At 41.8% G+C, this 15727-nt stretch overlaps 1 long non-coding RNA gene across 3 annotated transcripts in view; it reads left to right on the top strand.

Moving 5' to 3' along the window:
* The window catches only part of LOC111098383, a 64563-nt gene that overhangs the window by 17259 nt on the left and 31577 nt on the right, over positions 1-15727 (top strand). For 2 of the 3 annotated variants that reach the window (XR_005368104.1, XR_005368105.1), the window contains exon 2: positions 6731-6947. This is a non-coding gene — a long non-coding RNA (uncharacterized LOC111098383). Of the gene's footprint in view, positions 1-6730; positions 6948-13159; positions 13218-15727 lie in introns of those variants that run through there. The other variant, XR_005368106.1, reaches the window with a different exon arrangement.

The raw sequence follows: 15727 nt of genomic DNA, 5'->3' as shown, positions 1-15727 counted from the left end.
GGTGGCGCAGCGGTTTAGCGCCTGCCTTTGGCCCAGGGCGCGATCCTGGAGACCCGGGATCGAATCCCACGTCGGGCTCCTGGTGCATGGAGCCTGCTTCTCCCTCTGCCTGTGTCTCTGCCTCTCTCTCTCTCTCTGTGACTATCATAAATAAATAAAAATTAAAAAAAAAAAGAAGTAAGAGATTCTTGCAGTCTTCCTGTTCTTCTGTCTTGATTTCCCCTCCCTATTGTGAAAAACTGAACAATGCCTTAGCATGAAGTATTACTGCATAAAACAGGATAGTAAAAGTTTAAAACAAGGAATAGATGCATAGTCAAGAGACTGGAAGAAAATATGAACAGTGGGGATCTGGAGGAGGAAATCATCAGTCAATTGTCTTCTTTATATTCTTTTGTATTTTTTCAAAGTTTCAACAACAAATGCAACTTTATACTAAGCATATAAATTATCCTTACATTTATTTAACAGAGCAAGAATCTAAAATATCTGAAGGATTTTTTTTAAAACACACATGGATTTTCCCTATCCATGGTGCGTAAGACTGTTTTTATACAGTATAAAGCCAATTCCAAATAACCATTCTAGTGTCAGAAAACTTATTTTTGTGCTAACCAAAACTGAAAGTCACCACATGGTAGACACATGGAGATCATTTGTTAAATTTGTGTGGAAATTTTTAATATTTTAGGTTAATCCTCAAGAATTTATGAACTTTTCATTTTATTAGCAAATTTCAAGACTCTGCTAAAAGAAAAATATTGTTTTCAGCTTCTAATTTAAGCTGATATTTTGTTTTTGAAATATATAACTGTCTCTAATCTTTGTTACCTCTTTCAAATCCCTACAGTCCTATATATAGGCTAACTGAAGTTAGAACTCTTAGAATTCCAAGTCAGAAGGTAAGTTCATTTGTAGAAGCTATAATTCTTTGAACTGCATAATTATGGAAAGGCCAGAAAGATCAGTTCAGAGGCAGAGAGCTCAAGGTAGTTCCTTCTGGGTAGTAATCAAGTAAAACAGGAAATGTATAAATCTGTGGACACAGATACATTCTCTGTAGGGCTGCATTAGAGAGGAATTAGTATTATTGGTAAGACCTCTTAGGACTTGAGTGACTTTTCTTGAAAGGAGAAAACACTAAAAGGTTAGGTAATAAAAAAAAAAATAGTTCTGTGCTGGCATTTCATTGTTCTTCTCTGGAAAGTTATAAGGATGGTGCTCAGTGACCTCTCCGAAATGTCACAAAGAGCAGTGGCATCTGGATTAGTAGAGAAATTAATATGCAGAAGAGACTTCAAAGGCCACTACACAGATCCAGAAAATTCTTTAATGTACCCGTATACATAAATTGCATGTATACTAAATTCAGCCCTATAAAATACCTCTAGAAAGACATATGACCACCTTGTTTGGTGAGTGGATATGAGAAGGGACACTAGACCACCTGTAGTTCTTAAAGTTAAACTGATCTTTCATCCGGCAAAGCAAAATTCAGAATGAAGACCTCAGACTTTCAGAATTGAGACTTTGTCACTTTGCCGAAATACATCAAATACCCTAAACACAGACTGATGTGCTAAAAGAGGGGGGCGGAGAGAAATGAAATGGAGGTGCAAAACAGGAAGAGAGAAGGGAAGAGAATGAGAAAGGGTGAAGGCAGACAGGAAAAGAAAATGAGAATTGAATGAGGGGATTAAATTAGGGGGAATGGGGAATAATGCATCTCCACAGGGCCCCTCTTCCCGTGAACTTTTAAAATAGAGAACCCAACCCATAAACAAGATGTAACCTTTCAGCAGAAAAAACATCCAACTTTCTTAGTTGTTAGGAAGTCTCTTCACACTGGGAGGAAATCTTCCCCCTTGTGGGTGGGTCTCACTGATGTTGAGAACAAAGAAAAAGGAATTGATACTAGGGGTGATGTACAACGGTGAGGTTGCCATCCATTATTTCTGGCCCAGTTTGGTGATATCTAATCCTATTAATGCCTGGTATTAGAAGACTCTTTTATTTCTATCCTACCCTCTGTTCTCTCTGTTTTTGTGGGGTGAGGTGAGGAATAGTTAGGGAGTTGGTGTGAATACATAGAATTGATCCTAACGAGATTTTCTAATCTCTCTAGCAAATCACACGCTTGCTCATCTCCCCTCCACTTTTCCCTGGCCCTTGTATTTTTCTCACAAGAGCGAACAGGAAGGCTAATGAAGCATATTGATCTAATGGAAACTTGTGAGCAAATAAATGATCAAAACCTGGATTGAAACCCGGAAGAATGCACTTGAAAACTGTGCACTTTTCACTCTCCCCATGCTTGTCCTTTCTCAAAATGTTTGATGTCTTGGCTAGGGGGAAATATTTTGCTGCTTGTCCATTGTTTGTCATGTGTTATGTGATGGAAAGGCTCCTGTGTTGTAGCAGCAGCAGAAAAAAAAAAAAAAGAGCAGCCTGTCCTGGGCTTTCCTTTCAAAGTCCCATTAACAGGTTGTGCGATGCTGGATAAATCATTCAAGTAAGCTTTTCCCAGGGAGATGAGAGATGGGAGGACTGAAGTTTGGCCCCTAGCATACCCCTACCTACCTCCAAACAACTGTTGCTCAATTTGTATCCTATCGGTATCAATATATGTTAAACTTCAGGCAAAGGGAGAAATATCTCACTCAAATAAGGTGCACCTTATAAATTGGTAAGTGAAAAGAACAGGTGAAGGAGACAAACTTATAGGCTGAAAAGCTAACCACGTAACTAAAAGGCCTTTGGTATTATAAACTTATGGAGTAACTGAAAAAATAGTAGAAGTTTAGAAAAAAAAATGATGCTTCACTCTAAGCACATTTATAGGACTTTAAATTATTACATTTTAGTAGATTTTTTCATGTACCCAGACTTTCAAAATCTTACAATTGCTGAATCTGAATTTCTAATCATTTTTGTTTCAGAATCTGAAAGTTGCTAATCTCTTATTTAATTTTGTAACAAGAACACATACATATTTGAAACATAATTACTCAAGATTTGCTCATGCCAACTGGTAAGAAATTTCCATCTCTTGTGATGAATGGACATAATGTCCCAAATATAGGTCCAGACGGATTACTGACTCTTATGTCCCAGAGACTTTGCAAAATTTTAGTTCTCTTATCACATTTAATCCTCACATACATCCATAAGGTAGTTTCTGCTTTAGCCTCATTTTGCAGGTGAGTAAACAGAGGCCTCTTTTGGGGACTAAACCCATGAGTGCTCATGAGAAAATGCACCAAGATCCACTCAATCGGGGCATCTGGATGACTCAGTTGATTGTCTGCTTTGGGCTCAGGTCATGATCCTGGGGTCCTGGAATTGAACCCCTCTTTGGGTTCCCTCAGCTGGGAGCCTGTTTCCCCCTCTCCCTCTGCCTGCTGTTCCCACTGCTTGTGCTCTCTCTCCCTCTGTCCAAAAAAAAATCAATAAAATCTTAAGAAAGAAAAGATCCATTCATTCACTTATTCTGTAATATTTGTAATCTATCTGGACCTGTTGGCACTGAGACACAGAGGGGGACACTGCCCTTATGAAGTTTACTGTCTACTGGAGGAATGAATCTCCACTCCTTTTTGCTTAAATAACTGCAAAAATGCAGATCTAATTAGATTAAAAATTATCTTTCTTTTAATGAATTGGGCCATATGTATTTTTGAAGGTTGGCTCTTGGTTGTAAGGTAATTTTAGGATCTTTTAAAATAATTATAAATATGGGAGGCATTTAAAAATTTTTTCCATAACTTTATTGAGATATAATTGACATTAACATTAAGTTCACCTTTTTTGAAGCATATAATTCAGTAGTTTTTAGTATTTTCACAGAGTTGTGCGCCGATTCTCAAATTCCAGAGCATTTTTATCACTCCCCAAGAGAAAATTTATTTCCATTAGCAGTCACTTCCCATTTCCCCCTCCCACTAATCCCCAGAAACCACTAATTTACTTTCTGCTTCTACGGTGCCTGTTCTGGACATTTCACATAAGTGAAATCATATGCTATGTCGCCTTTTGTGTTTGGCTTCTTTCACTTAGCATAATGTTTTCAGGGTTCAACCTGTTGTAGCATGAATCAGGACTTCATTTCTTTTTATTGCCAAATAATATTCCACTGTATGGATGTGGCACATTTTATTTATCCATTTATCAGTTGATAGACATCTGTGTGGTTTCTCCTTTTTGGCTATTATGAGTAATGCTGCTATGAACATTCCTGTGTGTTTCTGTGTGGGTGAATGTTTTCAATTCCCTTGTGTATATGTCTAGAAGTAGAATCCCTGGGTTATATGGTAACTTTTAAGGAACTGCCAAATGGTTTCCAAAGTGGCTGCAGCATTTTACATTTTCATCAGCGATGTACGAAGGTTCCAGTTTTTTCCCATCATCGGCAAGACTTGTTTTTGTCCATCTACTTGATTATAGCCATTCTAGTGGGTGTGAAATGGTAGGCATCTCATTGTGGCTTTCATTTGCATTTCCCAAATGACTAAAGCTATTGAGGAGACATTTATTTTTATGATTTAAAATAATCTTGACTAGAGGAGCACAACGGAATTATTCAAGGAGCTTTTTTACAAGACACTATGTGGGCTTCACATCACTTAAAATGGTAAATATATTTGCCAGGACGGCCTACTGATTTTGGAATGTGAGAGAAAACCAATTCAAAATGGCTTAAGCAATGAAGAAAATGATCATTTCATGTAACAAGAAGTACAACATCAGGAGATTACAGAGCTGTTCTACACAACCACTCTGTACTCTCATGGAGATCCAGCTTCCCTCTGCTTGTCTACTGTGTGACCCTAGCATGCCCATTGTATCTGCCTTTGTAGTGGTGAAATGGTTGCTAGAATTCTGGGTTCGCTCTCTGAACCTGAAAATGTCCAGTGGAAGAGAAATCTTTCTCAGAAGCCGCTAGCTGTCCTTTCTTACATCTTATTGGTCTAGAATTGTATCACATCTCAAATTTAAACCAATCACAGGTAAATGGAAATGGAAATTCCATGTATATGATTTAGTTGCAGTGAGACTTGCCACCTTCCTAAATGGGAACTATATGGGAGTTCTGACAACGGGGAAAAAGGGAAATGGATGTTGGGTGGACAACTAACAATGTCTGTGTTGGTGTTGCTCTAGGCTAAAACATCATGATGATGAAAAATATTAAGTTAAATCTTGAAATTGCCCCTATTGGACCATTGACAACACTAATCTCATATGGTTCAATCTAATCATTTCCAATGCCATTTTGACAGATTGGGCTGAGGAGTGGGGAGAGGATAATATTGGCTTCAGGTTTTAGTTCAATCACTTAGAATAGCTCATAAAGCATGAATCACTTAAATTGATTGATACAAGTAAATCAGACTCTTGTGAGCAAAATGATTTTGTGTAATACAAGATCTTATTTGATTTCTTTATCTCTTTCTTGGCACATCTCAAATGTTAGGAAATATTTCCACAATCCCAAAGCATTTGTCGTGATGCACGTGCTGATGAAGCCTGTGAATGTTTTATTTATACAGACTTAACAGTTTGTTGAATTTTAATCTTGAACAATTAAATCACTGAATGCATTATTCTGTTTTCATTAAAAAAACATTTAAAGATTTCAAAGAGAAAGTGACTGTGTACCTTCCATTTTAGGGGTCTTTTAAATGAGGCAGACTTTGAGAAGTCTAAAATAAGCTATTTAGGATGTGGAAATGAACAGAAAGCTTTGAAGACTGGGCTACCCCTGGATTGCACAGAGATGTGCACAGAGCAGATTAGAAAATGGCAACCTTTCTCTTTTTAAATTCTTAAATTCATGTATTTATTTCTTTGAATAGGCAACATATTCACACAGTATAAATTCAAAACATACAAAAGTTATAGTGATGTCTCCTTTCCACAGCTGCTCCTCAGCCATTCAGTTCTCTTTTCCCAAGACAAATGCTACCAGAAGAAAATTTTTAGGAGTATTCAAACCATGCTTTCCCTACACATAGTAGCATACTGTACATCCTGCTCTGCTCTTTTTTTTTTAACCGAACAAGCTATTTTAGAGACCAGTCCAAATTGATATACAACGAGCACCCTCATCTCTTTTATGGCTGCCTAATGTTCCACTGAATGGATGTACCGTATTTCTTTAACCAGTCCCCAATTGAGGGACATTTAGATTGCTTTCAACCTATCATAAGCAGTGCTGCAAAGAATAACTTTATACATATGCCATTTGCACGTGTGCAAGTGTACTTTAGGGAAAGTTCCTACAGAGGAATTGCTGTATCAGAGGATGTATGTTTTTGTAATCTTGCTAAATGATGACAAATTGCTCCCTTTTCCAGAGGGGTAGCAGCAATTTAAATTTCCACAGTAATACACGAGAGCACTGGTTTTCCCACAAGTGTGGCAGCTTTCCAAAAGAGAGGTCATAAAGGAGCCCCCTGCACCTTCATTCTAGGTGTGTGAGCAGGACCCTAAAAGGATCTTGTTCCCATTTTTAACAACACAGAAAAATGCTCACCCTACATATTAAAGGAACAAAAAAAGCATTCAAATTTGAACTGTGCAAACATTTGGGGATGCATCGAAAAAAGAATGAAAGACAATTAAAATATTGACAGTGTTTAAAGCCTTCATACTTTTCTACAATTAGCTCTGGTTCTGTGTATAATCAGAAACAATGCTAAAGTCACTGCTGCTGTTGTCTTTGGTTTAGGAATCTCATTCCCTTGCAAGATATCTGAGAAGAGTTCCTTTTCAGTAAAGCCGTCCTATAAAGGAGCCTCCAGCTTGGTTTCATTTTGGGCTGAACACCTACCTGGTCTTCCTTCAGTGTCTCCTTTGCTTGGTCAGAGATGCCAAGAAACTGGAGTAGCAGCTACAACTTTATCTGGCACAGTCTGGCAAATCCATCAACACTAAAATTCCAACAGGTATACCTTTTACTTAAAAAAAAAAAAATTTGTTCTGGTTTGTCAATTTCACTGATCACAGTGGTGGTTCATCTTGCTTTTTGGCTTTTCCACCACCATCATTTCCGTTTTTCACTAAGATCATTAAAATATTTCTGAACCCCTCCCCAAACCCCTTCTTTCCAGAAACAGATCTACTTATATGTGAACAGTCTTTGGGTCCCCCAGGCAGTTCATCCCCCCCCCCCCCCGGGGCCTGGGCAAGAGCATTTCCCAAGGGAGGTGACTCAGAGATATCTGAGCCCCTGGCCCTGTCCTGCACTCACACTGCATAAAGGCCTATAGCTGTTGCAGTTGCAATTTTCTCTCTAAACCCCACTCCTTTTGTTGACTTGCAGAGGCTTACATTCCAAAAAAAAAAAAAAAAAAAAAAAAAAGGTAATTTGAAAGTGCTGCTGAATTTAGATGCATTTTGCTAATTTGTTTTTATTATGCATAGAAATATTGGTATAAAAGGTGTTTCAATTATTTTCTAAGGGAGGGACCTATGCATTCTCCGCAGCCACAAAGCTTTTAAATGGAGTTATTTTTCTCGGCTTATAATCGTTCTCCCTTTTAAGTACCCCAGCAGAAAAAGTAAGTTTACTGCTCCTCGCACAATGGGCCTCTTCACTTTTTAGGTTTGGGAGACCTGGGTGACCTACGAAAGTTAATTAGAAGGTTAACAAAGACGAAGACAGAGTCGAATCCATCGCCTCTCCTTCAGCCAGAGATGTCATCCATTAATTAGGGAAATCGTTAAGGTGGCCTTTATAGAATCCATAGAAAATCTGCCGTTGGCGGTCGACAGTTTTGATCAGATTTTCCTCTCCCCAATAATACTGCGCTTAATAGTACGAAAAGCAGAGGGTCGGGGCGGGGAGAGGGGCGAGGGCGGGGGCGGGGGCGGGGGGAGGACGTGTTGCAGCAGCGGTACAGTTAACCAGCCCCTGGTTGGGGCGGCTTTGATTCTCAGGCTGCCCCGCATACTTGCTCCATGATGTAATCCGTATTGAACCTGGAAGCCGGGCGAGCCGGAGGGAGGCGGGAGAGGCCGCGGGAGGCCCCGAGGGCCGCGCGGGCCGACGCTCTCCCCGCAGCGCAGGCTGTGCGGCGGCCGCGGCGCCCCTGCTGCCCCCAGGGCGCGGGCCGGGGCGCGGGCGGGGCGGGGCGCGCATCCCCCCCCCCCCCAGGGCAAAGCTTCAGTCTCTGCCTCCTTGAAAAGTCCGGGTGCCTGGCGGTGGTTGCATAGACGTGACCTCCCTGCCTGCCTGCGGTTTCTCGCCTCCTTGCAAACGTGTTTGAGCCTAGAATTTCTGATTTAGACAGGGAGACCTTCGGGATCTTTGTTTTGGCATTACGTATTTATTATTATTATTATTATTTTAATATTTATTTATTCATGAGAGAGAGGCAGAGACATAGGCGGAGAGAGAAGCAGGCTCCCTGCAGGGACTCCATCTGGGGCCTCCAGGATCGCGCCCTGGGCTGAAGGCAGGTGCTCAACCGCTGAGTCCCCCAAGGCTTCCCTGGCGTTACCTATTTTTTTTTTTTATTTTATTTATTCATTAGAGACACACGCGCGCGCGCGCACACACACACACACACAGGCAGAGACACAGGCAGAGGGAGAAGCAGGCTCCACGCAAGGAGCCCGACGTGGGACTCGATCCCGAGTCTCCAGGACCAGGAGAAGGCAGGTGCTAAACCGCTGAGCCACCCAGGGATCCCCGGCATTACCTATTTAAAGATGGTGTTAATTCTGCATATAAGATGCTTTTAGGGTTTTTTTTTTTTTTTTTTTTTTTTAAGGTTTTCTTTAGGGGATCCCTGAGTGGCTCAGAGGTTTGGCGCCTGCCTTTGGCCCAGGGCGTGATCCTGGATTCCCAGGATTGAGTCCTGCATCAGGCTCCCTTCATGGAGCCTGCTTCTCTCTCTGCCTGTGTCTCTCTATGTCTCTCATGAATAAAAAAAGATTTTCTTTATTTATTCATGAGAGACACACACACAGAGAGGCAGAGACATGGAGAAGTAGGCTCCCGGTAAGCAGCCCGACGTAGGACTCGATCCTGGATCCTGGGATCATGCCCTGAGCCCAAGGCAGACGCCCAACAGCTGAACCACCCAGGCGTCCCACTTGTAGTTTTTAATGTGGAACTTTTTTTTTTGTGCCATTTAAACTGTTTTTAAGTGTAGAGTTTAGCGGCATTAAGTACATGCACCTTGTTGTACAGCCATCACCACCATCCATCTGCCTGAACTGAAACTCTGTTCGCACTGTGGGACTTATTTTTTGAAATTACATTGCAGGGTTGGTTTTCCAAGTTATCAATAAATTCTCTTTGAGGGATTAGCATCTTTTAAGGAGTTGAGAGTTTTTGCATAGTACTTCTTCACGATGAAGGCTGGAGCGATGTAATGCTGCCCTTGTTTGCCATGCAAAACACTTCTATGTACTTTGGCCTCTTTCTGGATTGATATTGAGCAAATACTGCATGAAATCTCACCCAGACAGTAAATGGCCCTTTTGGTGTGCCTTACTAGCAGAGTGAGAAAGAACTGCTGTTCCTCAGAGAAGAGGGAAGTGTCACTCTTAGCATTACAAAGGAAAGGACCAGAACTACTATAAATACACAGAATCATATCTGATGATCACCCACACCCAGGCCTTAGTCTCTTCTTCAGCTAGGGTGGTGAGGAGTGTGTCCTCCCTCCTCCGCCATCCTCCCAGGCTCTTCCTCCTCCCCACCCACCCTACAGGAAGCGAAACTCCAGGGCCCAGACCAGGGCGCTGGAACAGAGCAGCTGCCACAGACGCCCTGCCAGCAGACCCTTTAGTCGAGTCATCCTTCCTTTCCTGGCTGTGGGCACGGCCCTGGGGAAAATGAAGGGTGATGTGCCCTCAACTTCCCAGAAGAAAAAGTAGTAATTATGAAAAATCAGCTAAATGATAAAAAGCGCATGGAATCAAAAGTCCGTAACTTACGAAATATAAGCCGTGGCTCTATTTGTCACCAACACCAAAGCTTAAAATAAAACCCCACCATTCCCTTGTGCAAAGGATCCCCATTTCCCCCCAAATGCTTTGATCTCAGTTTTACCATGTGTGTACTTCGTACCTATATAGTCAAATCGTTTGATACTCCTTTGCTATTACCCCTAGCCGTGTATAACAGGCCCTTAACTAATTGAATTAAGAGACTCCCAGTTGTTAGTTGGTGGTGGCTGTAGGCTGAATCACATAAAGTGCTCCCGAGTGGCTTCTCTGCCCCACTAGGTTTGCTTGCTCAAGTACCTCATCTGGCCACCCTGACTGCATATTAGTGCTCCTCCCCCCAACCCCCCAGCTCTTAAAACTCCCAAGAGCTGCACCTCATACCAACTACATAAGAATTTCTGGCGGTGAGTTTAGCACATGGTATGTTTTTAAAGCTCCCCAGGGCATTTCAGTGTGCACTTATGAATCAGAGGTGACTTACGAGGTTGAGAACTGTGATGGTTTATTTTGTGCGTCAACCTCCCTGGGCCGCAGAGTGCCTCGCCCCACTTTTGGTCAGCGTTATCCTAGATATGTCTGTGAGGTGAGCATTTGAATAGGTAGACTGGGGAAAGCAGATTGCCCTCCCTAATGTGGGGCTCCTGAATCAGTTGAGGGACTGAATAAAATGGAAAATGCTGAGTCAGAGGGAACTCCTCCTGCCTGACTGCCTTTGAGCCAAGATATCAGTTTTTTTCCTGCCTTTGGACTTAATCTGAAACACTGATGCTTCTGGGATCTTGAGCCGACCAGGGGCTGGACCAGAACCCTACCACTGACTCTCCTGGGTGCTTGTCAGCTTCCGTAATCACCAGAACCAATTCCTCATAATATATCTCCTCCTGTATAGATACACATCTTATTGGTTCTGATTGTTTTGGAGAATCTTGACAAATGCAGATTTTGGTATCATGAAGCGGGGTGCTGCTATAATGAATACTTTAAAATGTGGCAGCAGCTTTGGAACTAGGGAGTGAAAGGAAGCTGGAGGAGTCTGAGGTGCATGCTAGAAAGATGGATGTTAAAGGCAATGCAGGTGAAGGCTCAGAAAGAAAAGAGGAGTGCTGGAGGGAGAGCTTTCATCTTTTAGAACACATCAATAATCGTGAACAGAATGGTGATAGGAATATGAATGTTAAAGGCCATTCTGATGAGGTCTCACGCAAAAATGACAAACAGGTTATTGAAAACTAGAAGTAAGATGATCCTTGTTACAAAGCGGCAAAGAACTTGGCTCGACTGTGTTCTACTCTTTTGTGGAAGTTGGAACTTGTGAGTAGTGAAATTGGATATATAGCAGAGGAGCTTTCTTAGCAAAGTACTCAGATGTGAGGAGAAAAATGTGTTTTTTTAATTTATTTTTTATTTTATTTATTTTTTAAGATTTTATTTATTCATGAGAGACAGAAAGGCAGAGACACAGGCAGAGGGAGAAGCAGGCTCCATGCAAGGAGTCTGACGTGGGACTCAATCCCGGGTCTCCAGAATCAGGCCCTGGGTTGAAGGCGGCACTAAACCACTGAGCCACCCCGGCTGCCCGAGAAATGTGTTTGAACAAGGCAAGCTTAAGCAAAAATAAAGTCAGAACTTAAAGATTTGGGAAGTTCTCAGCCTATCCATTCTGAGAAATGAGGAAGGTGTTCTAACCAAGTATCCTGAGTGTGGCCGAACAACCCTTTAATAAGGAGATTAATGTGGTGTGAACTGTGGTTCTAATCAGTCATTTTAGCAGAAGCCACAAATACAGGTGGGATTATACCATCCCAGACACTGACAGCTTCAAGAAAATGAGATAGAATGAAGTAAGACTGTTAACATAGGTTACTGTTCCAGAAAAGGGAAGAACAGCCCTGAAGGGGATTTATAGATCACTAGGGCTACTACTCCCACCACAGGGCCAGGGGGCAAGACGATTTCCTTTTTGGTTTCAGAGGGCAGGGTTCTTGAAAAGAACCATGGTGGGGGCCCTCAGCAGAGAGTTGAAGGGGTGGGGCTCCCCACAGAGACTGTCACCCCTGTGACCCTGGAGGGCAGTGCATCAAACCAAAGAGGATTATTCTTAAATCTTAAGAGCTAATGGAATTTGTCTTGCTAGGTTTTAGACTTACTTTGGACTCCCCACCTTTTCCTTCCCTCCTGGTTCTTTCTTTTGGAATGAGAATGTCTGTTCTACACCTGTCCCACCATTGTATTTGGGAATCACATCACTTGTATGGTTTCACAGGTTCACATCTGGAGAGAAAGTTTTGAGTATCACTCATATCTGATTTGGATGCTATTTAGATGACACTTTGGACTTTGGACTCAAAGTTGATGTAAGAATGAGTTAAGACTTTGGGGGTGGTGTTGGAATGGAGTGCATGTACTTGCATGTGAGAAGGACATGAACTTTGGGGGGGGGTCAGGGGTAGAATGTTATGGACTAAATGTTTGTGTCCCCCCATTCATATGTTGAAGCACTAACCCCCAATATGACTATATTTGGAGATAGGGCCTGTGAAGGGGTAATAAAAGTTAAACAAGATCATGAAGGTGGGTCTCTAATCCTAAGGGGCTGGTGCCCTTATAAAAAGAAGAAGACACACCAGAGCTTTCTCTTCCTTTTTTTTTTTTTTTTTTAAATATATTTTATTTATTTGACAGGGGGAGAGAGCACAAGCCAGGGGAGTGGGAGAGGGAGAAGCAGGCTCTCCACTGAGCAGGGAACCTGATGTGGGGCTCGATTCCATGACCTTAAAATCATGACCTGAGCCTGCGATCCCATGACCCTAAGATCATGTCCTAAGCCAAAGGCAGCAGCTCAACCAACTGAGCCACCGAGGCACCCTGAGCTTTCTCTTCCTAATGCAAGAGGACACAAAGGGAAAACAGTCATCTATAAGCCAGGAAGAGAGCTCTCACCAGAAACCAAACTGACCAACACCTTTACACTGGGCTTGCCAGCTTCCACCACTATGAGAAAATGAATTTGTTGTTTAAGGTACAGAGTTCACAGCATTTTGTTATGGCTGCCAGAGCAGACTAATAAAACAACCATGTAAAGGTGATACCAATCACTGCCATAAACCATGTCCCCTTCTAAAATTGTCCACTGTGGGATGTCTGGCTGGTTCAGTCAGTACAGTATGCAACTCTTTTTTTTTTTTTTTTTAAGTAGGCTCCAGCTCAATGCCAGGCTTCAACTCAAGACCCTGGGATCAAGACCTGAAATCAAGACATGAGATCAAGTGTTGGATGCTTAACCAATTGAGCCACCCAGGTGCCCCTAGAATAAGCAACTCTTGATCATGAGGTTGAGCCCCACCATGGATGTAGAGATTACTTTAAAAATAAAACAAAATTGTTTTCCCTGGCTTGCCCTAAGGGCCATATGCTCCTCTGTCCTCTGCTTTTGGCCAGGGGTGAGCACATGACCCAGGACATTCCATTCATGGGCTCCTGAACCATTTCTGGCATAAAACCCACAAATCAGAGCTTCATTTTGGTTTAGAAGATCTTCTTTTGAATTCTCTGGGGATAACTCAAGTTAGGGTGAGTTAACTGGGTCAGATAACCTTGATACCTACCCGAGAAGCTTGAGGCACTTTCCAAAAAGGATAGGCCTAAGAAGAGTATAGCAGTTAGAACTTTTCAGAAGCAAAGGTCATTGTGGGAGTGTAAGCCACCCATGGGGGAGGGGAGTGGGTAAGAAGCAGGCAAGGGTAGGGGGATTGAAGGATGCTAGACAAACTTGATTAATATGGAAGTTTCCCCCATGATTTCTGATTACATAGATTCTCCACCTTTTCCCATCCAATTCATTTTGAGGGTGACCTTTGCCATAGCTGTCCCAAAGTAAATTTAATTTAAGTATAAAAGACCCATTCAAACTTACTTATGCTAGGGAAGAGGTGAGGGTTATTGGATGGATATAGGAAAAGTGACTTCTTAGGAAACTGCAGCTATTCCCTACTCATTCTCTCTGTCTCAGTCTCTGTGTCTCTCTGTGGTCCTGTGGCTTCTTGTGTTAGCTGCCCAGCAAGGTTGGCCCACCACCCCCTGTGCCACTACAAAGTGGGATGGGCCTGGCAGGAGCTGTAAGTCATCAAACATCTACTGAGGAAATGCATGCTGAAAATTTCTATTCAGATTGCTAGAAATACCCAAAAAATGCCTTATATTTTTCTACTTTTCTATCTTAATTACATTTAAATTTGGATTAATGAGTAGATTGGGGAGTGAAGTATTCTGACTCATTTTCTGATAAAACTTTTGTGTTAACCAGAAAATGCTTTTATTAAAAAAAATTTCACTGGATGATATTTCTAAAATGTTTACTTCATCTCCTTATAAGATTGTGACAATATTTGCTCCCTCTTGGTGACATATGAGTTAAAATAGCAGTTCCTTTGGAAGAGATCTCAGGAAGTACTGCATTTAGGGCGTCAGAACACCCCCTCCATCCCAGCAGTATCACCAGAGGAGCCTCAGGCCCATCACTGAGCCTCTCTGAGCCCCACTTTCCTCATAGGAGAAAGGGAAGATGGAGGTGGTAATACTGTCTTTTCTTTTTATCTCAGGGGTAATTACTTTAAATTTACAGGTGAAATTAATTAGTAAATTAAAAGCATAAGTTATTTCGGGCTCACTCTATAAATGTTGGCTGAGTGACTTCTATGATGTGAACAATCTCCATATAGGTGATATAGGAAATTTGCTGAATCTGGGCAAGTCCCAGATCATATTCTGAAAAATTATGATTATTTTTTTTAATATACTAGAGCTAGTTCTATTAGCTTCTCCTTTCACAAAGTGAGAGGTAGGGCATCTCACACCTGTCAGAATGGCCAGAATGAAAAAGACAAGAAATAACAAGTGTTGGCGAAGATGTGGAGAAAAAGGAACACTTGTTCTTGTTACACTGCACTGTATGCGATGCAAACTGGTGTGGCCACTGTGGAAACTGCATGGAGGTTCCTCACAAAATTAAAAATAGAAATGCCACATGGTCCAGTAATTCCACTACTGGGGGGCGGTCCTGGTGGCTCAGCAGTTTAGCACCGCCTTCAGCCCAGGGCCTGATCCTGGGTCTCCAGGATCGAGTCCCACATGGGGCTCCCTGCATGGAGCCTGCTTTTCTCTCTGCCTGTGTCTCAGTCTTCTCTCTCCCTCTCTGTCTCTCATGAATAAATAAATAAAATCTAAAAAAAAAAAAAATCCACTACTGGGTTTTTGCCCAAAGAAAAAGAAAATACTCATTTGAAAAGCCACATGCACCCCTATGCTCACTGCAGCATTATTTACAATAGTCAAGATATGGAAGCAACCCAAGTGTCCAGCGATAGATGAATGGATAAAGAAGATGTGGTATGTATATACAACGGAATATCATTTAGCCATAAAAGAGGATGAGATCTTGCCTTTTGTGACAAAATGGATGGACCTTGAGGGTATTATGCTAAGTGAAATAAGTCAGACAGAGAAAGACAAATACCATATGATTTCACTTATATATAGAATCTAAAAGAGGAAACAAATGAATAAACAAAAAGCAGAATCAGACCAATAAATAAAGAGAATAAACTGATGGTTGCCAGAAGGGAGGGAGTGGAGTGATAGGCAAAATGGGTGAAGGGGAGAGGCAGATTCAGGCTACCAGCTGTGGAATGAGTACGTCATGTGAATAAAAGGTACAGCATAGCAGATATAGTTGATGATATTGTAATAACGATGGATGTGTAGTGGC

Source organism: Canis lupus, chromosome 12 (genome assembly GCF_011100685.1).
Source record: "Canis lupus familiaris isolate Mischka breed German Shepherd chromosome 12, alternate assembly UU_Cfam_GSD_1.0, whole genome shotgun sequence".
Taxonomy (NCBI): Eukaryota; Metazoa; Chordata; class Mammalia; order Carnivora; family Canidae; genus Canis; species Canis lupus.
The sequence above is the reverse complement of the archived record's forward strand: the minus strand, read 5'-3'. Positions and strand labels throughout refer to the sequence as shown.